Below are 25,065 nucleotides of genomic sequence, written 5' to 3'. Positions count from 1 at the left end.
CAAACCTGAGACCCTTCCTATGGCATGAGATGTGATATCCAACTCCTTGCCATTCAAATCCTGAGACCCTCCCTATAACAAGAGATGTCATATCCAACTCCTTCCCATTCCAAACCTGAGACCCTTCCTTTAGCATGAGATGTGATATCCAAATCCTTCACATTCCAATCCGGAGACCCTTCCTATAACATGAGATGTGATATCCAACTCCTTCCCAATCCAATCCTGAGACCCTTCCGATAGCAGAGATGTGATATCTCAATGCTTATACCAAACCTGAGACCCTTCCTATGGCATGAGATGTGAAATCCAAATCCTTCCCTTCCCAAACCTGAGACTCTTCCTATAGCATGAGATGTGATATCTCAATGCTTCTAATATCAAACTTGAGAACCTCCCTATAGCATGAGATGTGATATCCAAGTCCTTCCCATTCCAATCCTGAGACACTTCCTATAGCATGAGATGTGATATCTCAATGCTTCTAATACCAAACCTGAGACTCTTCCTATAACATGAGATGGGATATCCAACTCCTTCCCATTCCAATCCTGAGACTCTTCTGATAGCAGAGATGTGATATCTCAATGCTTATACCAAACCTGAGACCCTTCCTACGGCATGAGATGTCATATACAACTCCTTCCCATTCCAATCCTGAGACCCTTCCTATAGCATGAGATGTGATATCTCAATGCTTATACCAAACCTGAGACCCTTCCTATAGCATGAGATGTGATATCCAACTCCTTCCCATTCCAATCCTGAGACCCTTCCTATAGCATGAGATGTGATGTCTCAATGCTTCTAATACCAAACCTGAGATCCTTCCTATAACATGAGATGTAATATCCAGCTCCTTCCCATTCCAATCCTGAGACACTTCCGATAGCATGAGATGTGATATCTCAATGCTTCTAATATCAAAACTGTCAACCCTCCCTATAGCATGAGATGTGATATCCAACTCCTTCCCTTTCCAATCTGAGACCCTTCCTATAGCATGAGAAGGGATATCCAACTCCTTCCCAATCCAATCCTGAGACCCTTCCGATAGCAGAGATGTGATATCTCAATGCTTATACCAAACCTGAGACCCTTCCTATGGCATGAGATGTGATATCCAACACCTTGCCATTCAAATCCTGAGACCCTCCCTATAACAAGAGATGTCATATCCAACTCCTTCCCATTCCAAACCTGAGACCCTTCCTTTAGCATGAGATGTGATATCCAAATCCTTCACATTCCAATCCGGAGACCCTTCCTATAACATGAGATGTGATATCCAACTCCTTCCCAATCCAATCCTGAGACCCTTCCGATAGCAGAGATGTGATATCTCAATGCTTATACCAAACCTGAGACCCTTCCTATAGCATGAGATGTGATATCCAACTCCTTCCGATTCCAATCCTGAGACCCTTCCTATAGCATGAGATGTGATATCGCAATGCTTCTACCAAAACTGAGACCCTTCCTTTAGCATGAGATGTGATATCCAAGTCCTTCCCATTCCAATCCTGAGACCCTTCCTATAGCATGAGATGTGATATCTCAATGCTTCTAATACCAAACCTGAGATCCTTCCGATAGCATGAGATGTGATATCTCAATGCTTCTAATACCAAACCTGAGATCCTTCCTATAACATGAGATGTAATATCCAAATCCTTCCCCATCCAAACCTGAGACCCTCCCTTTAGCATGAGATGTGATATCCAACTCCTTCCCATTCCAATCCTGATACCCTTCTGATAGCATGAGATGTGATATCTCAATGCCTCTAATACCAAACCTGAGATCCTACCTCTAACATGAAATGTGATATCCAACTCCTTCCCTTTCCAAACCTGAGAGCCTTCCTACAGCATGAGATGTGATATCCAAGTCCTTCCCATTCCAATCTTGAGACCCTTCCTATAACATGAGATGTGATATCCAACTCTTTCCCATTCCAACCTGAGACCTTTCCTATAGCATGAGATGGGATATCCAACAACTCCTTCCAAATCCAATCCTGATACCCTTCCGATAGCATGAGATGTGATATCCCAATGCTTCTACAAAACCTGAGACCCATACCATGGCATGATGTGATATCAAACTCCCGTCCTATACCATGAGACTTGATATCTCAATGCTTCTAATACCAAACCTGAGACCGGTCAAATAACATGAGATGTGATATCCAAATCCTTCCAATTCCAAACCTGAGACCCTTCCTTTAGCATGAGATGTGATATCCAAATCCTTCCCATTCCAATCCTTAAACCCTTCCTATAGCATGAGATGTGATATCACAATGCTTCTAATACCAAACCTGAAACCCATCCTATAACATGAGATGTGATATCCAAATCCTTCCCCTTCCAAACCTGAGACCCTTCCTTTAGCATGAGATGTGATATCCAGCTCCTCCCATTCCAATCCTGAGACCCTCCCTATAGCATGAGATGTGATATCTAAGTCCTTCCCATTCCAATCCTGAGACCCTTCCGATAGCAGAGATGTGATATCTCAATGCTTATACCAAACCTGAGACCCTTCCTATGGCATGAGATGTGATATCCAACTCCTTGCCATTCAAATCCTGAGACCATCCCTATAACAAGAGATGTCATATCCAACTCCTTCCCATTCCAAACCTGAGACCCTTCCTTTAGCATGAGATGTGATATCCAAATCCTTCACATTCCAATCCGGAGACCAATCCTATAGCATGAGATGTGATATCTCAATGCTTCTAATACCAAACCTGAGACCCTTCCGATAGCATGAGATGTGATATCTCAATGCTTCAAAAACCAAACATGAGAACCATCCTATAACATGAGATGTGAAATCCAAATCCTTCCCTTCCCAAACCTGAGACTCTTCCTATAGCATGAGATGTGATATCTCAATGCTTCTAATATCAAACTTGAGACCCTCCCTATAGCATGAGATGTGATATCCAAGTCCTTCCCATTCCAATCCTGAGACACTTCCTATAGCATGAGATGTGATATCTCAATGCTTCTAATACCAAACCTGAGACTCTTCCTATAACATGAGATGGGATATCCAACTCCTTCCCATTCCAATCCTGAGACTCTTCTGATAGCAGAGATGTGATATCTCAATGCTTATACCAAACCTGAGACCCTTCCTACGGCATGAGATGTCATATACAACTCCTTCCCATTCCAATCCTGAGACCCTTCCTATAGCATGAGATGTGATATCTCAATGCTTATACCAAACCTGAGACCCTTCCTATAGCATGAGATGTGATATCCAACTCCTTCCCATTCCAATCCTGAGACCCTTCCTATAGCATGAGATTTGATGTCTCAATGCTTCTAATACCAAACCTGAGATCCTTCCTATAACATGAGATGTGATATCCAACTCCTTCCATTCCAATCCTGAGACCCTTCCTATAGCATGAGATGTGATATCCAAGTCTTTCCCATTCCAATCCTTAGACCCTTCCTACAGCATGCAAAATGATATCTCAATGATTCTAATAACAATCCTGAGACCCATCCTATAACATGAGATGGGATATCCAATTCCTTCCCATTCCAATCCTGAGACACTTGCGATAGCAGAGATGTGATATCTCAATGCTTATACCAAACCTGAGACCCTTCCTATAACATGAGATCGGATATCCAACTCCTTCCCGTTCCAAACCTGAGACCCTTCCTTTAGCATGAGATGTAATATCCAGCTCCTTCCCATTCCAATCCTGAGACACTTCCGATAGCATGAGATGTGATATCTCAATGCTTCTAATATCAAAACTGAAACCCTCCCTATAGCATGATATGTGATATCTAAGTCCTTCCCATTCCAATCCTGAGACCCTTCCTATAGCATGAGATGTGATATCTCAATGCGTCTACCAAACCTGAGACCCTTCCTTTAGCATGAGATGTGATATCCAACTCCTTCCCATTCCAACCTGAGACCCTTCCTATAGCATGAGAAGGGATATCCAACTCCTTCCCAATCCAATCCTGAGACCCTTCCGATAGCAGAGATGTGATATCTCAATGCTTATACCAAACCTGAGACCCTTCCTATGGCATGAGATGTGATATCCAACTCCTTGCCATTCAAATCCTGAGACCCTCCCTATAACAAGAGATGTCATATCCAACTCCTTCCCATTCCAAACCTGAGACCCTTCCTTTAGCATGAGATGTGATATCCAAATCCTTCACATTCCAATCCGGAGACCCTTCCTATAACATGAGATGTGATATCCAACTCCTTCCCAATCCAATCCTGAGACCCTTGCAGAGATGTGATATCTCAATGCTTATACCAAACCTGAGACCCTTCCTATGGCATGAGATGTGATATCCAACTCCTTGCCATTCAAATCCTGAGACCCTCCCTATAACAAGAGATGTCATATCCAACTCCTTCCCATTCCAAACCTGAGACCCTTCCTTTAGCATGAGATGTGATATCCAAATCCTTCACATTCCAATCCGGAGACCAATCCTATAGCATGAGATGTGATATCTCAATGCTTCTAATACCAAACCTGAGACCCTTCCGATAGCATGAGATGTGATATCTCAATGCTTCAAAAACCAAACATGAGAACCATCCTATAACATGAGATGTGAAATCCAAATCCTTCCCTTCCCAAACCTGAGACTCTTCCTATAGCATGAGATGTGATATCTCAATGCTTCTACCAAACCTGAAACCCTTCCTATAGCATGAGATGTGATATCCAACTCCTTCCCATTCCAATCCTGAGACACTTCCTATAGCATGAGATGTGATATCACAATGCTTCTAATACCAAACCTGAGACCCATCCTATAACATGAGATGTGATATCCAAATCCTTCCCCTTCCAAACCTGAGACCCTTCCTTTAGCATGAGATGTGATATCCAGCTCCTCCCATTCCAATCCTGAGACCCTTCCGATAGCATGAGATGTGATATCTCAATGCTTCTAATATCAAAACTGAGACCCTCCCTATAGCATGAGATGTGATATCTAAGTCCTTCCCATTCCAATCCTGAGACCCTTCCGATAGCAGAGATGTGATATCTCAATGCTTATACCAAACCTGAGACCCTTCCTATGGCATGAGATATGATATCCAACTCCTTGCCATTCAAATCCTGAGACCCTCCCTATAACAAGAGATGTCATATCCAACTCCTTCCCATTCCAAACCTGAGACCCTTCCTTTAGCATGAGATGTGATATCCAAATCCTTCACATTCCAATCCGGAGACCAATCCTATAGCATGAGATGTGATATCTCAATGCTTCTAATACCAAACCTGAGACCCTTCCGATAGCATGAGATGTGATATCTCAATGCTTCAAAAACCAAACATGAGAACCATCCTATAACATGAGATGTGAAATCCAAATCCTTCCCTTCCCAAACCTGAGACTCTTCCTATAGCATGAGATGTGATATCTCAATGCTTCTAATATCAAACTTGAGACCCTCCCTATAGCATGAGATGTGATATCCAAGTCCTTCCCATTCCAATCCTGAGACACTTCCTATAGCATGAGATGTGATATCTCAATGCTTCTAATACCAAACCTGAGACTCTTCCTATAACATGAGATGGGATATCCAACTCCTTCCCATTCCAATCCTGAGACTCTTCTGATAGCAGAGATGTGATATCTCAATGCTTATACCAAACCTGAGACCCTTCCTACGGCATGAGATGTCATATACAACTCCTTCCCATTCCAATCCTGAGACCCTTCCTATAGCATGAGATGTGATATCTCAATGCTTATACCAAACCTGAGACCCTTCCTATAGCATGAGATGTGATATCCAACTCCTTCCCATTCCAATCCTGAGACCCTTCCTATAGCATGAGATGTGATGTCTCAATGCTTCTAATACCAAACCTGAGATCCTTCCTATAACATGAGATGTGATATCCAACTCCTTCCATTCCAATCCTGAGACCCTTCCTATAGCATGAGATTTGATATCTCAATGCTTATACCAAACCTGAGACCCTTCCTATAGCATGAGATGTGATATCCAAGTCTTTCCCATTCCAATCCTTAGACCCTTCATACAGCATGCAATATGATATCTCAATGATTCTAATAACAATCCTGAGACCCGTCCTATAACATGAGATGGGATATCCAATTCCTTCCCATTCCAATCCTGAGACACTTCCGATAGCAGAGATGTGATATCTCAATGCTTATACCAAACCTGAGACCCTTCCTATAACATGAGATCGGATATCCAACTCCTTCCCGTTCCAAACCTGAGACCCTTCCTTTAGCATGAGATGTAATATCCAGCTCCTTCCCATTCCAATCCTGAGACACTTCCGATAGCATGAGATGTGATATCTCAATGCTTCTACCAAACCTGAGACCCTTCCTTTAGCATGAGATGTGATATCCAACTCCTTCCCATTCCAACCTGAGACCCTTCCTATAGCATGAGAAGGGATATCCAACTCCTTCCCAATCCAATCCTGAGACCCTTCCGATAGCAGAGATGTGATATCTCAATGCTTATACCAAACCTGAGACCCTTCCTATGGCATGAGATGTGATATCCAACTCCTTGCCATTCAAATCCTGAGACCCTCCCTATAACAAGAGATGTCATATCCAACTCCTTCCCATTCCAAACCTGAGATACTTCCTTTAGCATGAGATGTGATATCCAAATCCTTCACATTCCAATCCGGAGACCCTTCCTATAACATGAGATGTGATATCCAACTCCTTCCCAATCCAATCCTGAGACCCTTGCAGAGATGTGATATCTCAATGCTTATACCAAACCTGAGACCCTTCCTATGGCATGAGATGTGATATCCAACTCCTTGCCATTCAAATCCTGAGACCCTCCCTATAACAAGAGATGTCATATCCAACTCCTTCCCATTCCAAACCTGAGACCCTTCCTTTAGCATGAGATGTGATATCCAAATCCTTCACATTCCAATCCGGAGACCAATCCTATAGCATGAGATGTGATATCTCAATGCTTCTAATACCAAACCTGAGACCCTTCCGATAGCATGAGATGTGATATCTCAATGCTTCAAAAACCAAACATGAGAACCATCCTATAACATGAGATGTGAAATCCAAATCCTTCCCTTCCCAAACCTGAGACTCTTCCTATAGCATGAGATGTGATATCTCAATGCTTCTACCAAACCTGAAACCCTTCCTATAGCATGAGATGTGATATCCAACTCCTTCCCATTCCAATCCTGAGACACTTCCTATAGCATGAGATGTGATATCACAATGCTTCTAATACCAAACCTGAGACCCATCCTATAACATGAGATGTGATATCCAAATCCTTCCCCTTCCAAACCTGAGACCCTTCCTTTAGCATGAGATGTGATATCCAGCTCCTCCCATTCCAATCCTGAGACCCTTCCGATATCATGAGATGTGATATCTCAATGCTTCTAATATCAAAACTGAGACCCTCCCTATAGCATGAGATGTGATATCTAAGTCCTTCCCATTCCAATCCTGAGACCCTTCCGATAGCAGAGATGTGATATCTCAATGCTTATACCAAACCTGAGACCCTTCCTATGGCATGAGATGTGATATCCAACTCCTTGCCATTCAAATCCTGAGACCCTCCCTATAACAAGAGATGTCATATCCAACTCCTTCCCATTCCAAACCTGAGACCCTTCCTTTAGAATGAGATGTGATATCCAAATCCTTCACATTCCAATCCGGAGACCAATCCTATAGCATGAGATGTGATATCTCAATGCTTCTAATACCAAACCTGAGACCCTTCCGATAGCATGAGATGTGATATCTCAATGCTTCAAAAACCAAACATGAGAACCATCCTATAACATGAGATGTGAAATCCAAATCCTTCCCTTCCCAAACCTGAGACTCTTCCTATAGCATGAGATGTGATATCTCAATGCTTCTAATATCAAACTTGAGACCCTCCCTATAGCATGAGATGTGATATCCAAGTCCTTCCCATTCCAATCCTGAGACACTTCCTATAACATGAGATGTGATATCTCAATGCTTCTAATACCAAACCTGAGACTCTTCCTATAACATGAGATGGGATATCCAACTCCTTCCCATTCCAATCCTGAGACTCTTCTGATAGCAGAGATGTGATATCTCAATGCTTATACCAAACCTGAGACCCTTCCTACGGCATGAGATGTCATATACAACTCCTTCCCATTCCAATCCTGAGACCCTTCCTATAGCATGAGATGTGATATCTCAATGCTTATACCAAACCTGAGACCCTTCCTATAGCATGAGATGTGATATCCAACTCCTTCCCATTCCAATCCTGAGACCCTTCCTATAGCATGAGATGTGATGTCTCAATGCTTCTAATACCAAACCTGAGATCCTTCCTATAACATGAGATGTGATATCCAACTCCTTCCATTCCAATCCTGAGACCCTTCCTATAGCATGAGATTTGATATCTCAATGCTTATACCAAACCTGAGACCCTTCCTATAGCATGAGATGTGATATCCAAGTCTTTCCCATTCCAATCCTTAGACCCTTCATACAGCATGCAATATGATATCTCAATGATTCTAATAACAATCCTGAGACCCGTCCTATAACATGAGATGGGATATCCAATTCCTTCCCATTCCAATCCTGAGACACTTCCGATAGCAGAGATGTGATATCTCAATGCTTATAGCAAACCTGAGACCCTTCCTATAACATGAGATCGGATATCCAACTCCTTCCCGTTCCAAACCTGAGACCCTTCCTTTAGCATGAGATGTAATATCCAGCTCCTTCCCATTCCAATCCTGAGACACTTCCGATAGCATGAGATGTGATATCTCAATGCTTCTACCAAACCTGAGACCCTTCCTTTAGCATGAGATGTGATATCCAACTCCTTCCCATTCCAACCTGAGACCCTTCCTATAGCATGAGAAGGGATATCCAACTCCTTCCCAATCCAATCCTGAGACCCTTCCGATAGCAGAGATGTGATATCTCAATGCTTATACCAAACCTGAGACCCTTCCTATGGCATGAGATGTGATATCCAACTCCTTGCCATTCAAATCCTGAGACCCTCCCTATAACAAGAGATGTCATATCCAACTCCTTCCCATTCCAAACCTGAGACCCTTCCTTTAGCATGAGATGTGATATCCAAATCCTTCACATTCCAATCCGGAGACCCTTCCTATAACATGAGATGTGATATCCAACTCCTTCCCAATCCAATCCTGAGACCCTTCCGATAGCAGAGATGTGATATCTCAATGCTTATACCAAACCTGAGACCCTTCCTATGGCATGAGATGTGAAATCCAAATCCTTCCCTTCCCAAACCTGAGACTCTTCCTATAGCATGAGATGTGATATCTCAATGCTTCTAATATCAAACTTGAGAACCTCCCTATAGCATGAGATGTGATATCCAAGTCCTTCCCATTCCAATCCTGAGACACTTCCTATAGCATGAGATGTGATATCTCAATGCTTCTAATACCAAACCTGAGACTCTTCCTATAACATGAGATGGGATATCCAACTCCTTCCCATTCCAATCCTGAGACTCTTCTGATAGCAGAGATGTGATATCTCAATGCTTATACCAAACCTGAGACCCTTCCTACGGCATGAGATGTCATATACAACTCCTTCCCATTCCAATCCTGAGACCCTTCCTATAGCATGAGATGTGATATCTCAATGCTTATACCAAACCTGAGACCCTTCCTATAGCATGAGATGTGATATCCAACTCCTTCCCATTCCAATCCTGAGACCCTTCCTATAGCATGAGATGTGATGTCTCAATGCTTCTAATACCAAACCTGAGATCCTTCCTATAACATGAGATGTAATATCCAGCTCCTTCCCATTCCAATCCTGAGACACTTCCGATAGCATGAGATGTGATATCTCAATGCTTCTAATATCAAAACTGTCAACCCTCCCTATAGCATGAGATGTGATATCCAACTCCTTCCCTTTCCAATCTGAGACCCTTCCTATAGCATGAGAAGGGATATCCAACTCCTTCCCAATCCAATCCTGAGACCCTTCCGATAGCAGAGATGTGATATCTCAATGCTTATACCAAACCTGAGACCCTTCCTATGGCATGAGATGTGATATCCAACACCTTGCCATTCAAATCCTGAGACCCTCCCTATAACAAGAGATGTCATATCCAACTCCTTCCCATTCCAAACCTGAGACCCTTCCTTTAGCATGAGATGTGATATCCAAATCCTTCACATTCCAATCCGGAGACCCTTCCTATAACATGAGATGTGATATCCAACTCCTTCCCAATCCAATCCTGAGACCCTTCCGATAGCAGAGATGTGATATCTCAATGCTTATACCAAACCTGAGACCCTTCCTATAGCATGAGATGTGATATCCAACTCCTTCCGATTCCAATCCTGAGACCCTTCCTATAGCATGAGATGTGATATCGCAATGCTTCTACCAAAACTGAGACCCTTCCTTTAGCATGAGATGTGATATCCAAGTCCTTCCCATTCCAATCCTGAGACCCTTCCTATAGCATGAGATGTGATATCTCAATGCTTCTAATACCAAACCTGAGATCCTTCCGATAGCATGAGATGTGATATCTCAATGCTTCTAATACCAAACCTGAGATCCTTCCTATAACATGAGATGTAATATCCAAATCCTTCCCCATCCAAACCTGAGACCCTCCCTTTAGCATGAGATGTGATATCCAACTCCTTCCCATTCCAATCCTGATACCCTTCTGATAGCATGAGATGTGATATCTCAATGCCTCTAATACCAAACCTGAGATCCTACCTCTAACATGAAATGTGATATCCAACTCCTTCCCTTTCCAAACCTGAGAGCCTTCCTACAGCATGAGATGTGATATCCAAGTCCTTCCCATTCCAATCTTGAGACCCTTCCTATAACATGAGATGTGATATCCAACTCTTTCCCATTCCAACCTGAGACCTTTCCTATAGCATGAGATGGGATATCCAACAACTCCTTCCAAATCCAATCCTGATACCCTTCCGATAGCATGAGATGTGATATCCCAATGCTTCTACAAAACCTGAGACCCATACCATGGCATGATGTGATATCAAACTCCCGTCCTATACCATGAGACTTGATATCTCAATGCTTCTAATACCAAACCTGAGACCGGTCAAATAACATGAGATGTGATATCCAAATCCTTCCAATTCCAAACCTGAGACCCTTCCTTTAGCATGAGATGTGATATCCAAATCCTTCCCATTCCAATCCTTAAACCCTTCCTATAGCATGAGATGTGATATCTCAATGTTTCTAATAAAAAACCTGAGACCCTTCCTATAGCAAGAGATGTGATATCCAAATCCTTCCCATTCCAACCTGAGACCCTTCCTATAGCATGAGAAGGGATATCCAACTCCTTCCAATTCAAATACTGCGACCCTTCCAATAGCATATGTGATATCTCAATGCTTCTAATATCAAAACTGAGACCCTCCCTATAGCATGAGATGTGATAGCTAACTCCTTCCCATTCCAATCGAGACCCTTCCTATAACATGAGATGTGATATCTCTATGCTTCTTATACCAAACCTGAGCCCCTTCTCGTAGTATATGTGATATCCAACTCCTTCCCATTCCAAACTTGTGACCCTTCCTGTAGCATGAAATGTGATTTTCACCCCTTCCAATACCAAACCCGAGACCATTCCCACAGCCTGAGATTTGAAATCTCATTTCTTCCAATACCAAACCTGAGACCCTTCCGATAGGATGAGATTTACTATCTCACTCCTTAAAATACCAAACTCGAGTCCCTTCCTAAAGGATGCGATTCTAATACCAAACCTGAGACCCTCCCTATAACAAGAGATGTCATATCCAACTCCTTCCCATTCCAATCATGAGACTCTTCCTATAGCATGACATGTGATATCGAACTTCCCATTCCAATCCTGAGACTCAGACCTCCCCGTCTAACCTTCTCACCACTCCTAGCTCCCGGATGGATCATGCACTCCTGCTGTCTCCTCTCTCCCTTCTTCTGCTTCCTTTCCTCTCTCCTTCCTCATCTGCCCTAGGTCAGGCTCCTTCTACACCTCCGCAGGGATTACTGATTTGTACCCCTCCCCACTCTCAACTCTCACTCAGTTTCAAAAACTCATCTGACATCTGCCATTTCCTGGAAGAACCCGACCTTGATGTTCTTGGTCTAACCGAGACATGGTTGACGGCCAGCGCTGTCTCGAGCTTTGACACTTTCCTCCCTGATGACAAGTTCCTCTCCATGCCCAGATCCAACCGTTCTTGAGGGTAGTACACGCGGGGAAAGTACATTTTCTAGCTGTGTTTGCTAGTTTTTAGCACGTTTCAATACGTCTAGCGGGTTACGGCTATATGTTGAATAATGGGTGTTATAAAGCATTCTGAACACTATCTTGTGGAGCTCCTTGGAAGGCTTTAGGAAGAGCAGAGAAGGCAGGGAACACGCATCTAAACCAGAGAGGTGGGAAGCGAGTACATGCAACGCGAAACGGTGCAGGGAGCAGGGACAGAAAGAAGGAACGCCTCTGAGGAGGAGCAGCTGGTAGTTAGCCTGCTCTGGAGAGGAGAATGTGATCACCAGGGGAGTGCAGCCTGTAAACTAAAAGGGACGATGACCACAAGGCGACTGCATTAACAGATGGCAAATACACGTTCCAAAACAGTCAGGAAAGCTGATAATGCCTTGAAGATTTCAGCCGTATACATTCAGCCTGTGAACAGCAGTAGATGTTGACCCCCCCCTTAGTATGGGAGAACAGTGGTTAAAAACTTCAGGATTCGACAACAAACGCACGGACACAGTACATACAACATGGGAACCCACCAGAATTCGCATTTACAAAAACGGGAGGGAAGTACATTTTCTAGCTATTTTTGCTAGTTTTTAGCACGTTTCAATACGTCTAGCGGGTTACAGCTATATGTTGAATAATGGGGTTATGAAGCATTCTGAACACTATCTTGTGGAGCTCATTGGAAGGCTGTAGGAAGAGGAGAGAAGGCAGGGAACACGCATCTAAACCAGAGAGGTGGGAAGCGAGTACATGCAACGCGAAACGGTGCAGGGAGCAGGGACAGAAAGAAGGAACGCCTCTGAGGAGGAGCAGCTGGTAGTTAGCCTGCTCTGGAGAAGAGAATGTGATCACCAGGGGAGTGCAGCCTGTAAACTAAAAGGGACGATGACCACAAGGCGACTGCATTAACAGATGGCAAATACACGTTCCAAAACAGTCAGGAAAGCTGATAATGCCTTGAAGATTTCAGCCGTATACATTCAGCCTGTGAACAGCAGTAGATGTTGAACCCCCCCTTGTATGGGAGAACAGTGGTTAAACACTTCAGGATTCGACAACAAACGCACGGACACAGTACATACATGGGAACCCATCAGAATTCGCATTTACAAAAACGCAAGGAAAGTACATTTTCTAGCTGGTTTTGCTAGTTTACAGCACATTTCAATACGTCTAGCGGGTTACAGCTATATGATGAATAATGGGTGTTATAAAGCATTCTGAGCAATGTGTATCTTTTGAAGCTCATTTGTTGATTTGAAGGCAGCGGGAAGAGGAGAGAAGGCAGGGAACACGCTTCTAAACCAGAGAGCTGGGAAGCGAGTACTGCAACGCGAAACTGTGCAGGGAGCAGGGACAGAAAGAAGAACGCCTCTGAGGAGGAACAGCGTCTAAACCAGATAGCAGGGAAGCGAGTGTTTGCAACGCGAAACGGAGCAGGGATCAGGGACAGAAAGGATGAACGCCTATGAGGAGGAGCAGCTGGTAGTTAACCTGCTCTGGAGAGGAGAATGTGATCTCCAGGGGAGTGCAGCCTGTAAAGTAGAAGGGACGATGAACACGGCGACTGCATTAACAGATGGCAAATACACGTTCCAAAACAGTCAGGAAAGCTGATAATGCCTTGAAGATTTCAGCCGTATACAATCAGCCTGTGAACAGCAGTAGATGTTGACCCCCCCTTGTATGGGAGAACAGTGGTTAAAAACTTCAGGATTCGACAACAAACGCACGGACACAGTACATACACCGTGTATCTTTTGAAGCTCATTTGTTGATTTGAAGGCAGCGGGAAGAGGAGAGAAGGCAGGGAACACGCGTCGAAACCAGAGAGCTGGGAAGCGAGTACTTGCAACGCGAAACGGTGCAGGGAGCAGGGACAGAAAGGGAGAACTCCACTGAGGAGGAACAGCTGGCAGTTAGCCTTCTTTGGAGATGAGAACTTGATCACCACGGGAGAGGATTGTTGAGAGGGTTACAGAGGGGGAGGTCTGAGATCTGAAAATCCTGAGTATTCCCTGCAGTGTGTAGGGCCAGATACATGAAGAGTTGCAGATCTCGTAAAAGTCCAGGTCAGGAAGCATACAGGTTCATGTGGAATTCTCCAAGTAGGCGGAGTTGAGTGGTAGGAGGCTAGGATGGAGAAGTCCATCCACTGAGAGAGGAAGGGGGTAGGCAAATAGCCACGGTGAGAGATTCGCCAGGAAAGAGAGAATGCATGCAGACAAGGCATTCGTGAGAGGAGTCGGCCTGCAAAGGAAAGCAATTTACTACAGGAATCAAGGATACTCCCCCTCAAGAACGGTTGGATCTGGGCATGGAGAGGAACTTGTCATCAGGGAGGAAAGTGTCAAAGCTCGAGATAGCGCTGGCCGTCAACCATGTCTCGGTTAGACCAAGAACATCAAGGTCGGGTACTTCCAGGAAATGGCAGATGTCAGATGAGTGTTTGAAACTGAGTGAGAGTTGAGAGTGGGGAGGGGTACAAATCAGTAATCCCTGCGGAGGTGTAGAAGGAGCCTGACCTAGGGCAGATGAGGAAGGAGAGAGGAAAGGAAGCAGAAGAAGGGAGCGAAGAGACAGCAGGAGTTCATGATCAATCCGGGAGCTAGGAGTGGTGAGAAGGTTAGACGGGGAGGTCTGAGTCTCAGGATTGGAATGGGAAGTTCGATATCACATGTCATGCTATAGGAAGAGTCTCAGGATTGGAATGGGAAGGAGTTGGATATGACATCTCTTGTTGTAGGGAGAGTCTCAGGTTTGGTATTAGAATCACATCCTTTAGGAAGGGACTCGAGTTTGGTATTTTAAGGAGTGAGATAGTAAATCTCATCCTATCGGAAGGGTCTCGGGTTTGGTATTGGAAGAAATGAGATTTCAAATCTCAGGCTGTGGGAATGGTCTCGGGTTTGGCATTGGAAGGGGTGAGAAATCACATTTCATGCTACAGGAAGGGTCACAAGTTTGGAATGGGAAGGAGTTGGATATCACATGAAGGGGCACAGGTTTGGTATTAGTAGCAAAGAGATATCACATCTCGTTATAGGAAGGGTCTCGATTGGAATGGGAAGGAGTTGGATATCACATCTCATGCTATAGGGAGGGTCTCAGTTTTGATATTAGAAGCACTGAGATATCACATATGCTATTGGAAGGGTCTCAGTATTGGAATTGGAAGGAGTTGGATATCACATCTCATGCTATAGGGAGGTTCTCAGGTTTGATATTAGAAGCATTGAGATATCACATCTCATGCTATGGGAAGGGTCTCAGGATTGGAATGGGAAGGAGTAGGATATCACATATGCTAAAGGAAAGGTCTCAGGTTTGGAAGGGGAAGGATTTGGATCTCACATCTCATGTTTTAGGACGGGTCTCAGGTTTGGTATTAGAAGCCTTGAGATAGCACATATGGTATGATAAGGGTCTCAGGATTGGAAAGGGAAGGAGTTGGACATCACATCTCAAGCTATCTCAGGATTGGAATGGGAAGGAGTTTGATATCACATCTCGAGCTATAGGAAGGGTCTCAGGTTTGGGAAGGGAAGGATTGGGATTTCACATCTCATGTTATAGGATAGTTCTCAGGTTTGGTATTAGAAGCATTGAGATATCACATCTCATGCTATAGGAAGGGTCTCAGGATTGGAATGTGAAGGATTTGGATATCACATCATGCTAAAGGTAGGGTCTCAGGTTTGGTATAAGCATTGAGATATCACATCTCTGCTATCGGAAGGGTCTCAGGATTGGATTGGGAAGGAGTTGGATATCCCTTATGCTATAGGAAGGGTATCAGGTTGGAATGGGAAGGAGTTGGATATCACATCTCATGCTATAGGAAGGGTCTCAAGATTGAAATGGGAAGGATTTGGATATCACATCTCTTGCTATAGGAAGGGTCTCAGGTTTTTTATTAGAAACATTGAGATATCACATCTCATGCTATAGGAAGGGTTTCAGGATTGGAATGGGAAGGAGTTGGATATCCCTTCTCATGCTAAAGGAAGGTCAGGTTGGAATGGGAAGGAGTTGGATATCACATCTCGTTATAGGAAGGGTCTCAGGATTGGAATGGGAAGGATTTGGATATCACATCTCTTGCTATAGGAAGGGTCTCAGGTTTTTTATTAGAAACATTGAGCCATCACATCTCATGCTATAGGAAGGGTTTCAGAATTGGAATGGAAGGATTTGGATATCACATCTCATGCTAATTGAAGGGTCTCAGGTTTGGAAGGGGAAGAATTTGGATATCATATCTCATGTTATAGGACGGGTCCCAGGTTTGGTATTAGAAGCATTGAGATATCACATCTCATGCTATAGGAGGTGTCTCAGGATTGGAATGGGAAGGAGTTGGATATCACGTCTCATGTTATAGGAAGGGTCTCAGGATTGGAATGGCAAGGAGTTGGATATCACATCTCATGCTAAAGGAAGGGTCTCAGGTTTGATAGAAGCATTGAGATCACATCTCATGCTATAGGAAGGAATTCAGGATTGCAATGGGAAGGAGTTGGATATCACATCTCATGCTATAGGAAGGGTCTCAAGATTGAAATGGGAAGGATTTGGATATCACATCTCTTGCTATAGGAAGGGTCTCAGGTTTTTTATTAGAAACATTGAGATATCACATCTCATGCTATAGGAAGGGTTTCAGGATTGGAATGGGAAGGAGTTGGATATCCCTTCTCATGCTAAAGGAAGGTCAGGTTGGAATGGGAAGGAGTTGGATATCACATCTCGTTATAGGAAGGGTCTCAGGATTGGAATGGGAAGGATTTGGATATCACATCTCATGCTATAGGAAGGGTTTCAGAATTGGAATGGAAGGATTTGGATATCACATCTCATGCTAATTGAAGGGTCTCAGGTTTGGAAGGGGAAGGATTTGGATATCATATCTCATTTTATAGGACGGGTCCCAGGTTTGGTATTAGAAGCATTGAGATATCACATCTCATGCTATAGGAGGTGTCTCAGGATTGGAATGGGAAGGAGTTGGATATCACGTCTCATGTTATAGGAAGGGTCTCAGGATTGGAATGGCAAGGAGTTGGATATCACATCTCATGCTAAAGGAAGGGTCTCAGGTTTGATAGAAGCATTGAGATCACATCTCATGCTATAGGAAGGAACTCAGGATTGCAATGGGAAGGAGTTGGATATCACATATCATGCCATAGGATGGGTCATCAGGTTTGGTATAAGCATTGAGATATCACATCTCTGCTATCGGAAGGGTCTCAGGATAGGAATGGGAAGGACTTAGATACTCATACTATAGGGAGGGTCTCAGTTTTGATATTAGAAGCATTGAGCTATCACATCTCATGCTATCGGAAGGGTCTCAGGATTGGAATGGGATGGAGTTGGATACAACATCTCAAGCTATCTCAGGATTGGAATGGGAAGGAGTTTGATATCACATCTCAAGCTATAGGAAGGGTCTCAGGTTTGGAAGGGGAAGTATTTGGATCTCACATCTCATGTTTTAGGACGGGTCTCAGGTTTGGTATTAGAAGCATTGAGATATCACATCTCATGGTATAGGAAGGGTCTCAGGATTGGAATGGGAAGGAGTTGGATATCACATCTCAAGCTATCTCAGGATTGGAATGGGAAGGAGTTTGATATCACATCTCAAGCTATCTCAGGTTTGGAAAGGGAAGGATTTGGATTTCACATCTCATGTTATAGGATGGTTCTCATGTTTGGTTTTAGTAGCATTGAGATATTACATCTCATGCTATCGGAAGGGTCTCAGGTTTGGTTTTAGAAGCATTACGATATAACATCTCATGCTATAGGAAGGGTCTCAGGTTTGGAATGGGAAGGAGTTGGATATCACATTGAATGGGAAGGAGTTTGATATCACATCTCAAGCTATAGGAAGGGTCTCAGGTTTGGAAAGGGAATGATTTGGATTTCACATCTCATGTTATAGGATGGTTCTCATGTTTGGTTTTAGAAGCATTGAGATATCACATCTCATGCTATCAGAAGGGTCTCAGGTTTGGAATGGGAAGGAGTTTGATATCACATCTCATGCTATAGGAAGGATCTCAGGTTTGGTATTAGAAGCATTGAGATATCACATCTCATGCTATAGGAAGGGTCTCAGGATTGGAATCGGAAGGAGTTGTATATGACATCTCATGCTGTTAAGACGGATTTCTGAACTCTGTCCTGGTGGCGCAGAAGTTCAGAAGGCCAACCTAATTACTTGGAACAGGGTAACCTCTGGACGAACCAGACCAATCAAGGTAGCGATCGGATTTGGATATCACATCTCATGCTAAAGGAAGGGTCTTAGGTTTGGAAGGGGAAGGATTTGGATATCACATCTCATGTTATAGGACGGGTCCCAGGTTTGGTATTAGAAGCATTGAGATATCACAACTCATGCTATAGGAAGGGTCTCAGGATTGGAATGGGAAGGAGTTGGATATCACATGTCATGCTAAAGGAAGGGTCTCAGGTTTGATAGAAGCATTGAGATTTCACATCTCATGCTATAGGAAGGGTCTCAGGATTGGAATGGGAAGGAGTTGGATATCACATCTCATGCCATAGGAAGGGTCTCAGATTTGGTATAAGCATTGAGATATCACATCTCTGCTATCGGAAGGGTCTCAGGATAGGAATGGGAAGGACTTAGATATCACATCTCATGCTATAGGGAGGGTCTCAGTTTTGATATTAGAAGCATTGAGATATCACATCTCATGCTATCGGAAGGGTCCCAGGGTTGGAATGGGAAGGAGTTGGATATCACATCTCAAGCTATCTCAGGATTGGAATTGGAAGGAGTTTGATATCACATCTCAAGCTATAGGAAGGGTCTCAGGTTTGGAAAGGGAAGGATTTGGATTTCACATCTCATGTTGTAGGATGGTTCTCATGTTTGGTTTTAGAAGCATTGAGATATCACATCTCATGCTATCGGAAGGGTCTCAGGTTTGGAAAGGGAAGGATTTGGATTTCACATATGTTATAGGATGGTTCTCAGGTTTGGTTTTAGAAGCAGTAAGATATCAAATCTCATGCTATAGGAAGGGTCTCAGGTTTGGAATGGGAAGGAGTTGGATACAAATCTCATGTTATAGGATGGATCTCAGGTTTGGTATTAGAAGCATTGAGATATCACATATCATGCTATAGGAAAGGTCTCATGATTGGAATGGGAAGGAGTTGGATATCACATCACATGCTAAAGGAAAGGTCTCAGGTTTGGAAGGGGAAGGATTTGGATCTCACATATGTTTTAGGACGGGTGTCAGGTTTGGTATTAGAAGCATTGAGATATCACATCTCATGGTATAGGAAGGGTCTCAGGATTGGAATGGGAAGGAGTTGGATAGCACATCTCAAGCTATCTCAGGATTGGAATGGGAAGGAGTTTGATATCACATCTCAAGCTATTGGAAGGGTCTCAGGTTTGGAAAGGGAATGATTTGGATTTCACATGTTACAGGATAGTTCTCATGTTTGGTTTTAGAAGCATTGAGATATCACATCTCATGTTATAGGAAGGATCTCAGGTTTGGTATTAGAAGCATTGAGATATCACATCTCATGCTATAGGAAGGGTCTTCTCAGGTTTGGAATGGGAAGGAGTTGGATATCACATCTCATGCTATAGGAAAGATCTCAGGTTTGGTGTTAGAAGCATTGAGATATCAGATCTCATGCTATCGGAAGGATCTCAGGTTTGGTATTAGAAGCATTGAGATATCACATCTCATGCTACCAGAAGGGTCTCAGGATTGGAATGGGAAGGAGTCGGATATCACATCTCATGCTAAAGGGAGGGTTTCAGGTTTGGAAGTGGAAGGATTTGGATATCACATCTCATGTTATAGGAAGATCTCAGGTTTGGTATTAGAAGCATTGAGATATCACATCTCATGCTATCGGAAGGATCTCAGGTTTGGTATTAGAAGCATTGAGATATCACATCTCATGCTATACGAAGGGTCTCAGGATTGGAATGGGAAGGAGTTGGATATCACATCTCATGCTATAGGAAGGGTCTCAGGTTTGGTATTACAAACATTGTGATATTACATCTCATGCTATAGGAAGGGTTTCAGGATTGGATTGGGAAGGAGTTGGATATCACATCTCATGCTATAGGAAGGGTCTCAGGTTTGGAATGGGAAGGATTTGTACATCACATCTCTTGCTATAGGAAGGGCCTCAGGTTTGGTAAGAGAAACATTAAGATATCACATCTCATGCTATCGGAAGGGTCTCAGGATTGGAATGGGAAGGAGTTGGATATCACATCTCAAGCTATCTCAGGATTGGAATGGGAAGGAGTTTGATATCACATCTCAAGCTATAGGAAGGGTCTCAAGTTTGGAAGGGGAAGGATTTGGATTTCACATCTCATGTTTTAGGACGGGTCTCAGGTTTGGTATTAGAAACATTGAGATATCACATCTCATGGTATAGGAAGGGTTTCAGGATTGGAATGGGAAGGAGTTGGATATCACATCTCATGCAATAGGAAGGGTCTCAGGTTTGATAGAAGCATTGAGATATCACATCTCATGCTATAGGAAGGGTCTCAGGATTGGAATGGGAAGGAGTTGGATATCACATCTCATGCCATAGGAAGAGTCTCAGGTTTGGTATAAGCATTGAGATATCACATCTCTGCTATCGTAAGGGTCTCAGGATTGGAATAGGAAGGAGTTGGATATCCCATCTCATGCTTTAAGAAGGGTCTCAGGTTTGGTATTAGAAGCATTGAGATATCACATCTCATGCTATAGGAAGGGTCTAAGGATTGGAATGGGAAGGAGTTGGATATCACATCTTATGCTATAGGAAGGGTCTCAGGTTTGGTATTACAAGCATTGTGATATTATATCTCATGCTATAGGAAGGGTCTCAGGATTGGATTGGGAAGGAGTTGGATATCACATCTCATGCTATAGGAAGGGTCTCAGGTTTGGAATGGGAAGGGTTTGTACATCACATCTCTTGCTATAGGAAGGGCCTCAGGTTTGGTATGAGAAACATTGAGATATCACATCTCATGTTATAGGAAGGATATCAGGTTTGGTATTAGAAGCATTGAGATATCACATCTCATGATATAGGAAGGGTCTCAGGATTGGAATGGGAAGGAGTTGGATATCACATCTCATGCTATAGGAAGGGTCTCAGGTTTGGTAGAAGCATTGAGATATCACATCTCATGCTATAGGAAGGGTCTCCGGATTGGAATGGGAAGTAGTTTTATATGACATCTCATGCCATAGGAAGGGTAGCACATATGCTATAGGAAGGGTCTCAGGTTTGGAACACGGGAAGGAGTTGGATATCACATCTCATGCTTTAAGAAGGGTCTCAGTTTTGGTATTAGAAGCATTGAGATATCACATCTCATGCTATAGGAAGGGTCTCAGGATTGGAATGGGAACGAGTTGGATATCACATCTCATGCTATAGGAAGGGTCTCAGGATTGGATTGGGAAGGAGTCGGATATTACATCCCATGCTATAGGAAAGGTCTCAGGTTTGGAATGGGAATGATTTGTATATCACATCTCTTGCTATAGGAAGGGCCTCAGATTTGGTATCAGAAACATTGAGATATCACATCTCATGGTATAGGAAGGATCTCAGTATTGGAATGGAAAGGGGTTGGATATCACATCTCATGTTATAGGAAGGATATCAGGTTTGGTATTAGAAGCATTGAGATATCACATCTCATGCTATAGGAAGGGTCTCAGGTTTGGTAGAAGCATTGAGATATCACATCTCATGCTATAGGAAGGGTCTCAGGATTGGAATGGGAAGGAGTAGTATATGACATCTCATGCCATAGGAAGGGTCTCAGGTTTGGTATAAGCATTGAGATATCACATCTCTGCTATCGGAAGGGTCTCGGGATTGGAATGGGAAGGAGTTGGATATTACATTCTTGCTATAGGAAGGGTCTCAGGTTTGGAATGGGAAGGAGTTGGATATCCCATCTCATGTCATAGGAAGGATCTCAGGTTTGCTATTAGAAGCACTGAGATATCACATCTCATGCTATAGGAATGGTCTCAGGATTGGAATGGGAAGGAGTTGGATATTACATTCTTGCTATAGGAATGGTCTCAGGTTTGGAACGGGAAGGAGTTGGATATCACATCTCATGCTTTAAGAAGGGTCTCAGTTTTGGTATTAGAAGCATTGAGATATCACATCTCATGCTATAGGAAGGGTCTCAGGATTGGAATGGGAAGGAGTTTTATATCACATCTCATGCTATAGGAAGGGTCTCAGGTTTGGTATTACAAGCATTGCGATATTACATCTCATGCTATAGGAAGGGTCTCAGGTTTGGAATGGGGAGGATTTGTATATCACATCTCTTGCTATAGGAAGGGCCTCAGGTTTGGTATGAGAAACATTGAGATATCACATCTCATGGTATAGGAAGGATCTCAGGATTGGAATGGGAAGGAGTTGGATATCACATCTCATGTTATAGGAAGGATATCAGGTTTGGTATTAGAAGCATTGAGATATCACATCTCATGCTATAGGAAGTGTCTCTGTTTTGGGATGGGAAGGAGTTGGAGATAACATCTCATGCTATATGAAGGGTCTCAGGTTTGGTATTAGAAGCTTTGAGATATCACATTTCATACTATAGGAAGGGTCTCTGGTTTGGGATGGGAAGGAGTTGGATATCACATCTCATGCTATAACAAGGGTCTCAGGTTTGGTATTAGAAGCATTGAGATATCACATCTCATGCTATAGGAAGGGTCTCAGGTTTGGAATGGGAAGGAGTTGGATATCACATCTCAGGCTATAGGAAGGATCTCAGTTTTGGAATGAGAAGGAGTTGGATATCACATATCATGTTATATGAAGGCTCTCAGGTTTGGTATTAGAAGCATTGAGATATCACATCTCATGCTATAGTAAGGGTCTCAGGATTGGCATGGGAAGGAGTTTGATATCACATCTCATGCTAAAGGAAGGGTCTCCGGTTTGGAATGGGAAGGAGTTGGATATCACCTCTCATGTTATAGGAAGGATCTCAGGTTTGGTATTAGAAACATTGAGATAACACATCTCATGCTATAGGAAGGGTCTCAGGATTGAAATGGGAAGGAGTTGGATATCACATCTCATGCTATCGTAAGGGTCTCAGGATTGGAATAGGAAGGAGTTGGATATCCCATCTCATGCTTTAAGAAGGGTCTCAGGTTTGGTATTAGAAGCATTGAGATATCACATCTCATGCTATAGGAAGGGTCTAAGGATTGGAATGGGAAGGAGTTGGATATCACACATGCTATAGGAAGGGTCTCAGGTTTGGTATTACAAGCATTGTGATATTACCTCTCATGCTATAGGAAGGGTCTCAGGATTGGATTGGGAAGTAGTTGGATATCACATCTGATGCTATAGGAAGGGCCTCAGGTTTGGTATGAGAAACATTGAAATATCACATCTCATGGTATAGGAAGGATCTCAGGATTGGAATGTGAAGGAGTTGGATATCACATCTCGTGTTATAGGAAGGATATCAAGTTTGGTATTAGAAGCATTGAGATATCACATCTCATGCTATAGGAAGGGTCTCAGGTTTGGTAGAAGCATTGAGATATCACATCTCATGCTATAGGAAGGGTCTCAGGATTGGAATGGGAAGGAGTAGTATATGACCTCTCATGCCATAGGAATGGTCTCAGGTTTGGTACAAGCATTGAGATATCACATCTCTGCTATCGGAAGGGTCTCAGGTTTGGAAAGGGAAGGAGTTGGATATCACGTCTCATGCTATAGGAAGGTTCTCAGGTTTGGTATTAGAAGCATTGAGATATCACATCTCATGCTATAGGAAGGGTCTCAGTATTGGAATGGGAAGGAGTTGGATATCACATCTCATGCTACAGGAAGGGTCTCAGGTTTGGAATGGGAAGGAATTGGATATCACATCTCATGTTATAGGAAGGATCTCAGGTCTGGTATTAGAAGCATTGTGATAACACATCTCATGCCATAGGAAGGGTCTCAGGTTTGGAGTGGGAAGGAGTTGGATATCACATCTCATGCTATAGGAAGGGTCTCAGGTTTGGTAGAAGCATTGAGATATCACATCTCATGCTATAGGAAGGGTCTCCGGATTGGAATGGGTAGTAGTTGTATATTACATCTCATGCCATAGGAAGGGTCTCAGGTTTGGTATAAGCATTGAGATATCACATCTCTGCTATCGGAAGGGTCTCAGGATTGGAATGGGAAGGAGTTGGATATCCCATCTCATGTTATAGGAAGGGTCTCAGGTTTGGTATTAGAAGCATTGAGATATCACATCTCATGCTATAGGAAAGGTCTCAGGATTGGGATGGGAAGGACTTGGATATCTCATCTCATGTTATAGGACGGGTCTCAGGTGTGGTATTAGAAGGATTGAGATATCACATCGCATGCTGTAGGAAGGGTCTCAGGTTTGGAATGGGAAGGAATTGGATATCACATCTCATGTCATAGGAAGGATCTCAGGTTTGCTATTAGAAGCATTGAGATATCACTTCTCAAGCTATAGGAAGGGTCTCAGGTTTGGAAAGGGAAGGATTTGGATTTCACATCTCATGTTGTAGGATGGTTCTCATGTTTGGTTTTAGAAGCATTGAGATATCACATCTCATGCTATCGGAAGGG

Source organism: Ambystoma mexicanum, chromosome 10 (assembly GCF_040938575.1).
Source record: "Ambystoma mexicanum isolate Mex_15411 chromosome 10, UKY_AmexF1_1, whole genome shotgun sequence".
Taxonomy (NCBI): Eukaryota; Metazoa; Chordata; class Amphibia; order Caudata; family Ambystomatidae; genus Ambystoma; species Ambystoma mexicanum.
Note: the sequence above shows the minus strand (reverse complement) of the source record.